Genomic DNA, 13,332 nt, shown 5'->3' with positions numbered 1-13,332 from the left:
ATAACTGGCTACATTTATAAATTCATATTATCCAGTATCAACTAGACCTACATTGTGGCAAGGCAGTCTTTTTATTTCTTCCTAATCCAGCTGTCTTCCTTTAAGATTCAACTAAAGCATCACTTTCTATATCAGAGGTGTCAAATACTGCATTCCCTGTACAACCAGATTAGAAATAGAATTGGGAAATATATAATAAAATAAGTTAAATTACCATATAACATTGTTGTTCAGTTGTATCAGACTCTTCATAACCCCATGGAGCATACTGTCCATGGTGTTTCTTGGCAAAGATACAAGAGTGGTTTGTCATTTTTGTCTCCATCAATATAACATGGATAATATCAACATGTTGTTTTCTAGATCAATCTTTAGCCAGCAGGAATGCTTGTGTGTAGTTCAGCGGCCTCATTTCTATATGCACTTAACATCAGTGTTCTACATGATGCCTTTCCTCATCCATCCAGCTGCCTTTCCTCCCAAATTGCCTTATATTGAACAACTCTGTACATTTTTTGGTATTTCATCTGCATATATTTCTTTATGTAGTTGCTATCTTCTTCATTAGAATGTAACTTCCTTGTGAGTAAAGACTGCTTCCCCATTTCCTAGCACTGTATCTGGCACATGGAGGGTATTTAGTAAATGCTTCTGGATTGATTGATGCTAAGACTTGTCTTCTACATCCACTGTAGTGTTCTACTTCATGTGATGCACATAGTAGGAATGAATGACAGCTGAATTAATGAATGAAATGCTCTTATAAAGAATATCAAGGAGGGGCAGCTAGGAGGCACATTGGATAGAGCACCAACCTTGGAGTCAAGAGGATCTGAGGTCAAATTTGACCTCAGATACTAGCTTTGTGACCCTGGGCAAATCATGTAACCCCAACTGCCTCAAAAAAAAAAAAAAAGAATATCTGCAATAGGAACCAAAATGTTTGGCTTTTATAGTCTAATACTTTTAGAAATCCTCTGTCTTTAATCTTGAATTTAACTTTGTTCCTTAAAAATGTGTATTTGAAATAAAAACACAGGATGGAAAAACTGCATGAAGAGCCCATGTAAACAAATCAGACATAAAGACACAGGGGTTTATTCTCTCAAGTGAGAGGTTTCCTTTCTTCTAAAGCCAAAAGGGACAAAATGGAATTGAAATGAAAAGATTAAACTCTGCAAACAATAATAATTTATTATAGTTTCTATTATTTTTAGCTATAAATCTATAGTTCTATGACTGTTTTGAAAGCAATTTCTTCATACTCTTGTGAGATCTACTAATAAGGAAGAAAAGTAAGAATCAGAGGGGGTTTCCCCTCCCACCACCTTGTTTTTTGCTTGTTTGGGGGTCTTTGGAGACAACTGATATTAAGTGACTTGTCTACAGTCTCTCAGCTAGTGTCAAGTGTCTGAAGCCAAATTTGAATTCAGGTTCTCCTGACTCCAGGCTGGTACTCTATCCACTGCTCCACTTAGCTGCACTCTACCTTTCCTGAGTGGCAGATCTTGAATTTCAAACAGTAGATCAAAGGATTTAGAGCTTCTCTAGTACCTTGGAGATTTTATAGACATGGAAATCTTCAGAGGTTAGGAGATTTGCCCAAGGTCACACAGGCAGAAAGCAAAGTTGGGATTCAAAGTCAGGTCTTCTGACGTCATATCTGGTGCTCTAAACAAGTCTTCTGGCTCATAGGTCAGTCACACCTCTTTCTCTCTCAATTATAAGGTCCCCTTTTCAACAACAAAATATTTTATAGGACCCCATGTGGTTAAAGTTGAACTATTCATGTCTGTTGGTTGAGAAAATCCATGAAACCATTAAATAAATATTTATTATATATATTATGTGCCAGGCAATGTGCCAGACACTGGAGATACAAAGATAAAGTGAAATCCCTTCTCTTAAGCAACTTCCATTATGCAGAAAGTGGAATGGAGAACAAAACACATTCACAGATAAATGTATAGAAGATATAAATGGAGTGGGTATGTGGCATTCCCAGTGAGGAATCCACATATAGCCCCTTTTGCAGAGCATGTTCATTCACTCACTGTGACTTGGATCACTTAATCTGATCTGCCCTCACAATGGTAAGTCTAGATTCCCACCACCACATTGGCATGATTCTTTTAACTTCTCAAAGGCAAGCCTTTCCAAAAATAAGTCAGGGGAAAGGGAGAGGAGAGGAATATACTCCCTCTATTTACCATGATAGCTACAAATGCTACCAGCACTCTTCCTGCCAAAGCAAAAGCAGTCCCACCGATGACACAATTCATTCTTGAACATAAAACATTTATCTAATAATATGGTAAAATAATTAATAAGTAATATACCTCAGTTACTCAATATTAAGCAATGAAGAATAAGTAATACATCCCAGTCAACCCATAAACTTGGATTATGACCTCCCCCCAATCACATTACCTGTGGGAAAGAGTTGTGTGGGATGGCTCAGGTCCCTACATAAATCAATTACTCAGAGGCCTCTCAAAGTGATGACAGAAAAGAGATTTATTCGATTCTCGAGAATCTGGACAATCCTACAGCAGTTCACCTGGAGTAGGAAAGCCGAAGACAAAGAAAAGGCAGTGATTTATGTAGACTCTAACGCAAGTCCCTCCCCCCCCACTGACCATTATTCTCATTAGCTGAGAATATGATCTTACATTCTAGACACGAAATCTAACCAATCCCTTTTTGAAATGAAGACATTGAAAAATTAGGTAAACTTTATCCAATCATTGAGACCCTAATGTACTACACAGTTTTATATCCTTATATGGAATTATTCTGTTCTAAAAATATAGTAACCTTGAGCCTCTCAGTCTTACCTCACCCCTGGGAGAAGAATTACAATCTGAGAGGTCTGCACTAAACCTATCCCACTCAGAGTGAACACATAATTACATAAACCTAGCAGAAGGAAACATGAGGGAAGACAACCCATGTGCTCAGGGTAACTTACAACTCTGGGATACAGGTACTGATGTATTTGATTCCATCAGGAGTTACCTGCATCACAAAAAGCCATTTCTCTAACTGCTCTTCTTCTGGTCCTCAATGCTCTTCTGCCAGGCAAATCTGTTCTTCTTGAACTGGTGAAATTGGTGAAACACGAACAAGCTCTTTAAATTCACAATCACCCTGAAAAGGGAACTGAGAAAGTGTTACTAATCAGCAAGTCAACAAGTATCTATTAAGTGTTTATTATGTGCTAAGTGGTAGCCATACCAATACAAGCAAAAAGAGATGGTCCCTGTCCTAAAGGAAATTACATTCAACTGGAGATTGCACAAGAAAGGGAGCTGAAAGGAAAGGAGGGTGTTCTCATGTGGGGGCAGGGTGGCAGAATTCAGAGAATGAGGGATGGCTGGTCTAGGACTTTCTTCAAAATAGATGTTTTAGAAGGAACCCACCAATGGGAGAAGGAAATTAAAAGGACAGGTTGTTGGTTTTGTTGTGTTTGTTCTTCGTTTTCGAGGAAGACCATGACATTAGAGAAATGATGACATGACTTGCACTTTGTTTTGAGTGAGGGAGGGCTGTGCAAGGTCACCAACCTCACTTTCTCCTCCTGAACCATCTGGGTCTAGTGACCAGATATTCTTCAGGATGACTGGAGATGGCCTGGGATGCAATGGGAGACCTTGGTCTTTTTAGGCTGACCTTTTCAGGTACTCACTTAGAGGGAAGTAGCTCCTATTGAGTGAACAGGCCTCTTTAAGAAGTAGAGAATGACCCTTTTAATGAACAAAACAAAAAAATAACTAAATCAAGCTGGGAGGGAAACAGAAACTGTTACTATTGATAATCATTCTAAGGCAGTCATTAAATGGAGATTGGGCAGGGACCTATTGTTGTCCAACCAATGGGCTCCAGAGTGCACTGGGTTTAAGGTTTTGGGAATGGGAAGGAAGGAAGGCAGGAAGGAAGGAATGGAGGAGGGAAGGAAAGAAGGAAGGAAGGAAAGACATCTATCCAGTATATCCTAAAAGAAGAGGAGGGGGAGACAGAAGGGAGAGTATGAGCTGGGTCACCCAGCTAGCTGGCTCCCCACTTAGCTTGGTCTAGTCACAGGTTGTGTTTGTCCTTTGTTTTCGAAGAAGACCATGAATGACATCAGAGAAATGATGACATGACTTGCACTTGACTATGTTTTGAGAATGGGAAGACTGTGCAAGGTCACCAAGGACAGGAGAAGGCAACTGGTGGTAAAATAAAACCTAGCTGATCTGAGTTATTTAAAATAGAGGGTCTGGGAGGAATTACCAGTGGGAGAGAGGGACTTACAGGGTAAGAGGAATACAGTAAGCATAAGCAGTTTCCTTAAGCCAGAGAACTGCCAACCTCCTCAGGTTGGCAATCTGGTTAATGCAGAGCCCTCCCAGTTCCACATTTAAATAGATGTCCAATCAAATTTTCCTAGAAAGGAAAGTAAGTCTTAGTTCAACTCTTAACTTAGACTTAGCTTAACTCAAAGTAAAACTCTTCAGGTTGGGTCTCTAGTCATTAAAAACAAGCTCAGCCAATGGATGCTGCATTATCCAACTGGCTTCAACTTTATTTTTTTTAAGAATGCACAGGCAAATCCTATTTTTTCTGGTTGCTTTTCCCTCTCAAACCAGAGGGTGGCCACAGAAAGCAACCAGACACTTCTGAGAGTTCTTACCTTTCTCAAATTGTACACGGTATGCATGGGCAATGGGTTATATTCAGCCAGCTTCCAATAAACTTCAGCTTTTTCCAAGCCAACCAGCAGCTTTCCTGCTGCCATCTTAACTGTTTCTTCTGCTTCCTCTCTTGCTTCTGTTCCTGCTGGTTCTTTAACCTACTCAGGGGCTCAAATCAAAGCCTTCTGATACTTAGTTACTCATTTATGAGTGAAAATTCTCAAAAATCCAACTTTCTGTTGGTCTGAATACAAAAGTCTTAATTGAATCATCCCATAGTCACTTTTAAAAATTTACCACTTAGTGAATTTTAACATCTCAAACTCTAAAAATAGTTATTTGCCAATGCAAAGGATCCAAAGGAACAGAAAGCCCTGCAGCTTCAGTCATTTCTGTCCTTAAAGAGTTCCTTCAGATTCTCTATTCAGTCGTTTTAGCAATCTCTTCTCACCCTTTGAAAAACAGTGTTTCTTTAGAGACAGGTTTTTAACAGTCTTTGGGTACAAAAGTTATTTTTTGCCATTTCAACCACCAAACTGTTCACCTACAAAAGGAAAAATATTTTATATCTTTCACAGGTTAATCTAATCCTTTTTCTTCATTCAAAAGTTAATCTTCTGCCTTCGTCCTCCATCTTCTGTACCTTTTAAAAGCCAAACTGTTAAAATCTGACAGGTTTACTAACTTTCATATGCATAGTACATACAAAGTAATTTTGGAGTAGGGGAGAGCACTGACAACTAGGATGGCCCTGCAAGCCTTTGAGCCATCTTCCCTTTGAGGTAATTAGGGATCCCAAGAAGCAAACAGAAGCAGAGAGAAGCAGGGGACAGAGCCTGTCAAAAGATATGGAATCAGCAGAGGAAATTCTATGTCCAAGGAATGTCTAGTAGGCCTATATGTAATGACAAAATGACAATTCATGCTGTGTGCGTATTAACAGATCCATGCAAGAATTCCATCTCCTTACAGCCCATAATTTAGAAAATGTGTGCCATGAAAAAGTTGCAAAGAAAACACTGCGGATGAAGAGCTACTATGTTGCCTGTGCTCCTCCATAAGTGATTTACCCCAAAGGAATCATAATGGTCCACATTCTCTCAATTTTAAGTGTAACAAGGGGTTGCTGTGATGGGTAGCTCACAGGATTGCAAAATAGACATCTCTAGCTTCTCCTTCCATGACCCTTCTCCAAGGGAGACTTTAATTTCTGCCAGGAGGAGAAACAGGAGGTTGGGGCCAAAGGCCAGGCACTCTGCTCTCCTCAGAGAGAGAATTTTATCTCTCTACTCTCTTAAATATTATTATTCTAGGGGATACGATTTTTTAGGTTCAAGCTAAACTTTTAATCACCCTTCATTAATAGGGAAAGGGGGCCTCCAAGCTTTATATGCAAAGCTCAATTTCCTTTCCACCAAATGCCAATTCCACAATGAACATACACATAGCAAAAAGCAAAAAAACAAAAAAACCCAAACCTCATGCAAATTAATAGCAAAAGAGAAATCAAAGAAGGTATAATATGAGGATGTATACCAGAAAATACATATTGAAGGAGCTCTCCCATTGAGAAAGAAGCTCAACCAAGAGACAGAGTCCCAGATCTCATCCAAAGGGAAATTCCCTGAAATCTTAATGTGGCAAGCTGGAAGTGGGGACATGACTAATGTTCTGCATGTCAACTTCTTTCCATGGCCCTGAAAAGAGGTTAGAATCCCTTGTATCTTCTCTCTTCATGCGGGAGGCCAGAAGAACCTTAAGAGACCGAAGAGACAGGATCTCTTCTCTTTTACCAACTGTAGCCCATATCTCATGTAGATGGGGAAATGAGGTCCACCAATGGAGGAGATAGTCTGTGCCAATAGGCTTTGAGGCTTAGGTTACATGAGCATATGGAAAATCCTGCAAATTAAAACAACTCTGAGGTACCACCTCATACCTATCAGATTGGCTAACAGACAGAAAAAAGAAAGGATCAACATTGGAGAGGAAGTGGGAAAATCAGAGCAATTGGGTTGGTTGTTCTTTATTCTTGAAGAGGACCAAAATTACATCACTATGTTAGAGTCAAGTTTCAATATGTCCAACTGAGGCTGATCAGACTGCTGGTGGAGCTGTGAACTGATCCAGTCATTCTGGAGAGCAATTTGGAATTATGCCCAAAGGGCTAAAAAACTATTCATATCCTTTGGTCCAGCAATGCTACTACTAGTATCCCAAGGAGATCACAAAAAGGGGGAAAGGAAGTACATGTACAAAAATATTTATAGCAACTCTTTTTGTGGTGGCAAAGAATTGGAAATTGAAGGGATGCCTATAATTTGGGGAATGACTGAACAGGTTGTGGTATGTGAATGTAATGGAATACTATTGTGCTATAAGAAATGATGAGCAGGCAGATTTCAGAAAACCTGGAAAGGCTTACATGAACTGATGCAAAGTAAAATGAGCAGGATCCAAGAACATTGTACACTGTATCAGCAACATTGTGCAATGACCAACCATAAATGATTTAATTTTTGTGGGCAATACAATGATCCAAGACGATTCTAAAAGATTCACTGAAAAATGCTGTCCACATGCAGAGAAAGAACTGATGGAGTCTGAATGCAGATTGAAGCATGCTATTTTCACTTTATTTTTTTTCGGCCTGTTTCTTTTTTCACAACATGCCTAATATGGAAATACGTTTTACATGATTGCATATATATAACCTATATTAAATTGCTAACTGTCTTAGGGAAGGAGTGGGAGAGAAAGAGGGAGGTAATTTGGAAGTCAGAATTCTTAAAAAGAAAGTTAAAAGTTGTCTTTACATATAATTGGAAAAATAAAATACTAATTGTAACATATAAAATATAATTATATATGATGAATACATAATGTATAATAAAATAATATATAACATGTGTAATAAAATATTAATTTAAAAAGATGAGCATTAGGAACATTACAGGAAGGAAGTAACAGGCAGCAGATCTCAAGAGAAGACTGATAAGTGATTGTAATAAGGATCAGGAGTATCTCTTTGAGTATTGAATCACATCCGTGGAACAAAGTTCCCATTTGTGGTTGATTCCATGCTACCAAACCATCCTGATAAAAAGCAAAGATTTTTATCCATCATCAAGATGTTAGGTATGTATTGCCATCTGAAAGCATCCTGATAAGGTTTCTGAAGGGTTTAATTGTATAAATTACTTTGATTAATCTCATTTTTTATTCTAAACTCACTAAAGAGCAAATAAATAATCATTTCCATATGTAGAGCAGAACAGAAAAAGAGGATTGTGCATGCAGCTGCAAGGGTGAAATGTATATAAACAACATCTCCCTCCAAGCCTACAGCAAATTTATGTTATTTTCAAAGCCACCCTGCTTCTCTGTGTTTACTACTGACCTTCCCTTCGTTCTCTTCTGTGCATTAAAAATGTTTAATAAGTGTTTTTTCTTACCTTTTAGACATATAAATTGCCATCTACATGGGTCGTATCTTCAGGGAACAAATTCATTAAACTGAAACGTGAGAAAGAACTCAAGTTGGACATAGTATTTAAATATCTCACACAGTATAGCTTATGAGCTATGTAATTCTAGAATAGAGATAATAACAAAGACTATCCTTCCTCATTCCTTCCCAGTTCTAATACCATCACCCTTTCCCTCACAAGGAATTTTACTGATGCTTGAAATTCCAACAAAAAGTAACATTTATACAGCACTTGCTATGTGCTAGACACTTGATAATTACACTCATTTGATCCTCAAAGCAACCTTGGATCATGGATTGTATTATTATTCTCATTGTAGTGATAAAGAAACTGAGGCAAATAAAGGTTAAGTGACTTGCCCAGGGCCACACAGGTAGCAAGTATCTGAGGCCAAATTAGAACTCAGGTCTTCCTGACTTCAGGTCCAGCATTCTGTCCACTCTACCACCTGGTTGCCTTAGACATTAATCCTTTGTTTCCAGACATTGTCTTCTTGGGATGGTTACACATTAGGTATTAATGTGAATGAAGGTTAAAAAAAAATAAATTAGAGGAAGGACATTTATTTACAGATAGGCCCAGAATCCTTACACCCCATGAAAGAAAAGAAAATTCCACATTCAAAACGAAGCCCTTACAACACTTGATTCGTCAGAAATTTTGAGCCACTGAGTAAAATGTTCAGGAGGAAAGGCTCCTTTACACTTTGTTCATTGTGAAGTAAAAAACAATTCAGCTTGCCTCCACTGTAGGGTATACGTGGCATCTCCATGTCTCCTCAGTGGTATGATACTCTCAAAGATTTAGGGAGTTGATTTCTTTTCTCTTCTTTTCTTACCTTTTCTTTTCTTTTCTTTTCTTCTTTATGGATGAGTTGATCAGGACCTTTGCGGGGAGGAGATTTTGATAAGTTGAACAGAAAGGGAACATGAGGCTGCTGCTATTGGGAATGGATGTTACCACTAATGGAATTTAGAAGAGGAAGGCTGAGTGATCTGAAAACAATAATAGGAATAATATTCTCTTACGTCTATGTGACATTAGACAATCTTCAATGTTTCTTCACATTAGTTATCTCATTTAGTCACTAACCTTGTGAGGTAGATAAGATAGGCATTATTATTTCCATTTCGCAGAAGTGGAGCCTGAAGGTCAGTGAGGTTAAGTGATTGATCCAAAGACAAAGGGCAGCAAACGACAGAGCTAGGACTAGAACCCTGGTTTCCTGCCTTCTTTCCACTTTATCCAATTAGTTCCATTTTGTTTCTTGGAATTGGTTCAGCTTCAGAATTTCTCTGTCTATTGATTCATCACAATTTTTATTAAGAACAGCTGCCACTGGACAGATTAGAACAAGGAGAAATGTGCTCATGAATAGAGGAGCGAGATGTTTAACAGTTCATTCATCTATTTTTCCCAATTCCTAAATAGAAAAAAATGTCAAAAATAGTGTTGCTTACTGCCTAAATTATTGTTTTGGTTTTTTGTGGGGAAGGGGTCCCCAGATAATGGCACAGACAATAATTTCATTTGTATAGGGAAATTCTGGTGTAAAACTTCTTCCACAGGTACAAAGGGACAACTCCTTTGTAACTTACAGTCTTAGAATGTTGTCTAAGGTTGTAGAGATTCAACAATTTGCCCAGGGGTTATACAGAATGCATCAGAGGCAGGACTTGAACTTGGGTTCACTGCACCACCATTGCCTGTCAGTAATTACACAAAATGCACAAGTTTTGGTGTGGTTGAAAGAACACTATCTTGGGAAGAAATTGTTTTGTGAGAAATGATGAAGGGGATGGCTCCAGAAAAACCTGGGAAGATTTATACAAACTGATGCAAATTGAAATGAGCAGAACTAGGTGAACATTGTACACAGTAACAGCACTACTGTAATAATGGCTATTCTGATCAATACAATGATCCATGACAATTCCAAAGAATTCATGGTGAAAAATGCCATCCGGCTCAAGAGAGGGGACTGATAGACTAAATGCAGAATAAAACACATGATTTATTTATTTATCTTGCTTTTTTTCCCCCATCATGGCTAATGTGGACATATGTATGCATGACTTTGTATGTGTAATGGGTATTTCTTGCCTTCTTGACGGGTAGAGGAGGGCATGAAAGAAGGGGGAGAATTTGGAATTGAAAATAAATTTCGTTAACTTTTTTTTAAAAGAAAGAACTCTATTTTGAGTCAGAAGACTTGGGTTCAAATTTCTTCTCTGATTCAACTATCTGTGTGACTTTGGGCAAATCATTTAACCTTGCTGGGCGGCAGGTTTTTTAATCTGCATGTAAAGTGAGGAGGTTGGATGGGATGACCTCTGGGGATCCTTTTCAGATTTATCGCTATGCTCCTACAATCACCGAAAAGATCTCTCCATCATTGACTTTGTCCTTGGATAAGCAGATGTCAGGGTCGGTGGTGGCAATTTCCAATGGCCTTCCTATTGGTACATTAAAAGATTCAATTGGGATTTTTTAAAAATAGATAGTTCTATACCAATCAACAAAAAGTCACATCTTCATATACTCATGTTTACAGCAAAATAAATAAATGCCTCATTTTATCAATATACTGTATAAATTCCTTTCATGTATCAATTTGAATTTTGAAAAAATTCTAAATTTAATTTTTTAAATTGACAAAAATCTATTTTCCCTCTCTTGCACCTCTAACTCCATTTAAAAAAGAAATGCAAACATCTATGGTCAAACAAAACAAACTCATATATTGTCTATGCTCAAAAATATGTCTCATTCTGTACCCTGACACTATTGGTTTTCTGGCAGGAGATAGATTACAAACTTCATCATCTGGAATCATGCTTGATCATTGTGTTGATCAGAGTTCCTGAGTCTTTCAAAGTTGTTTATCTTTACAACACTGTTGTTATTGTATAAATTAATTCCTTAATTTAAATTTGACAAACATTTCTTATGTACTTTCTTACTATGTGTGAGGTTCCTGGTGATAGATATACAGATGAAAGAATGCTATTTTCCCTGCCCTCAATAAAGAGAAAATAAGAAATTCAATGAAAAGGTAGAGAATGAAGATGAACTAAAGACCATTTGATTTGGCAATAAGGTGGCAACTGATCAAATTCAAATAAACAGTTTCAACAGCATGATGAGGACAGTAGAAAAATTATTGAGCATTTCCTAACTTGGTTTCTGAGAATCCATCTGATCCTAGTTTCTCCACAGATGTCTCCTCTGATTGTTTCACTAACTTCACAGTAGGACACAGTAAGGGAGAGATGGGAGGAAGCATGTACCAGACAAATGGAACCGCCACCATTGTCACTACTACCTTGAGTATACTTTTCTCTTGGATACTGATGGAGCAGCCCAGGAAGCTGTGCTCAAGACCCTTGGGAATATCAGTGTTCTCCAAACCATCATACCAATTCCATCCTAGTCTTTGAAGCTACCATTGAGGAGAGAAATAGTTGGAGAGAAGGACTCCATCTCCCTCATCACTCCCAGAAACATTTGTTGAGCAACTTCCACCAAAAGTAAACAGCCAGAGGAAGAGAAGCATCCCCCTGCCCCAGACCCCGAGTCTGCTTCCAGTCCTTAAAGCCATAATCCAGGGAAGCTACTCCTATGGAAACGGATACAGCAGTCCTCACCAACTGCTAACCAAACTCAGGTGCTGACCAGGCAAGCTAGGCTAGCTAAGGCAGAAAAGGACTCTGAGAGAGAGGAAGGAGGAGGTATGTGCCAGCAAAGTCAAAGCACTACCACTACCTTGAGCACTACCTCTCCACAGATCCCAAAGGAGCCCATCCAGAGTCCTGAACTTTAGAGCCTTGGCAATAGCAGTGCTTCCAGCGCAGTGCTTCCAGCGCAGTGTTCCCAGGCATTATCCTGGGAAGAAATCCCTGTGTTGAGGCACCCTGGCAATTACGCCTTCAAATACTGTAATCACAGCTACTGGAAACCCAGAAAAGAAAGTGCTTGCCACCAAAGTCCTTGGCACTGTCAAATGGCCCAGCATCATAAACTGGGATGATTTTATCAATGCCAATGATATTAAAGAGGAGACATTGCCATCTACTTTGTCTCTGTATCCTAACAACCATAGGACCTTTCCCTCTGACTTACAGCTAAAACCTCTCAGATGTCCCCAAGAAGAAATGATTTAATTATAAAATTTGTATCCCTAGCCTTAGTATGTTTTTGGTGCATAGTAAGTGCTTAATAGATTTTTTTATTCATTCTTTCATTCTATTGATGCCATTATATTCCATGACTTTAATTATTTCTCTGAAGATAACTCCAAAATTCAGATAATTAGCCCTCATCACTCTCCCGAAATCCTTTTATTTAATTGCACTTTTTAAAAATTAACAAACATTCATTTTCTTTATGTGTTATCTCCTCCCATTCCAAGAAAAGAAAACCCTTCTAACAACATAGTCAAAACAAATTCACACATTGGTCATGTCCAAAACTCTGTCTCATTTTCCTTCTTGAGTCCATCATCCTCTGTCAGGAGGTATGTGGCAAACTTCATCTTTGGAACTCTGGCATTGTGTTTAATCATTTCATTGATTAGAGTTCTTAAGACTTTCATAGTTTGGGGGGGTTTTGTTTGTTTTTATAATTTTGTTGTTTTGCTACAAACATTCTCCTGGTTCTGTTCATTTCTCTTTCTACCTCTTCATTCAAGTCGTCCCAGGTTTCTCTGAATCTGCCTCTTCTGTTATTTCTTATGGCATAATAATTTTGCATTACATTCATCCACCACAATTTGTTCAATCATTCCTCACTTGACAGGCACCCCACAGTTTTCTGACTTACACTCTCACATTACCAATTGCCTTTCAGACATTTAAACTGGATGCCCCATAGATACCTCAAAACTCAATATGTCCTAAACAGAACTCATTAACTTTCCTAAAATCCTCCCCTCTTTCCGACTATTCTATTACTGTTGAAGGCAACAGTACCCTCCCAGTTAAACAGATTTACAGTGTCATCACTGACTTCATTCACTCCACATATCCACTCTGTTGCCAAGTTTTATTTTCACCTTTATATTATATCTTGAATATGTTCTTCTCAACACTCACAGAATCACCACCATGATGCAGTCCTTTGTCATTTCATGCCAAGACTGGTTGTCTCTTCCTACTCTAGTCTCA

General features: G+C 38.4%; 1 long non-coding RNA gene across 1 annotated transcript; it reads right to left on the bottom strand.

Moving 5' to 3' along the window:
* Nucleotides 1–2,140: 2,140 nt before the first annotated feature.
* Nucleotides 2,141–10,074, bottom strand: LOC140511354 (uncharacterized). The gene is made up of 5 exons (XR_011969511.1): nt 9,260–10,074; nt 9,006–9,162; nt 8,132–8,192; nt 4,676–5,220; nt 2,141–3,150 (listed from the first exon to the last, which is right to left on the bottom strand). It is a non-coding gene; the product is annotated as an uncharacterized lncRNA (long non-coding RNA).
* Nucleotides 10,075–13,332: the final 3,258 nt, after the last annotated feature.

This window comes from Notamacropus eugenii, chromosome 6 (assembly GCF_028372415.1).
Source record: "Notamacropus eugenii isolate mMacEug1 chromosome 6, mMacEug1.pri_v2, whole genome shotgun sequence".
Taxonomy (NCBI): domain Eukaryota; kingdom Metazoa; phylum Chordata; class Mammalia; order Diprotodontia; family Macropodidae; genus Notamacropus; species Notamacropus eugenii.
This window is presented reverse-complemented; position numbering and strand designations above follow the sequence as displayed.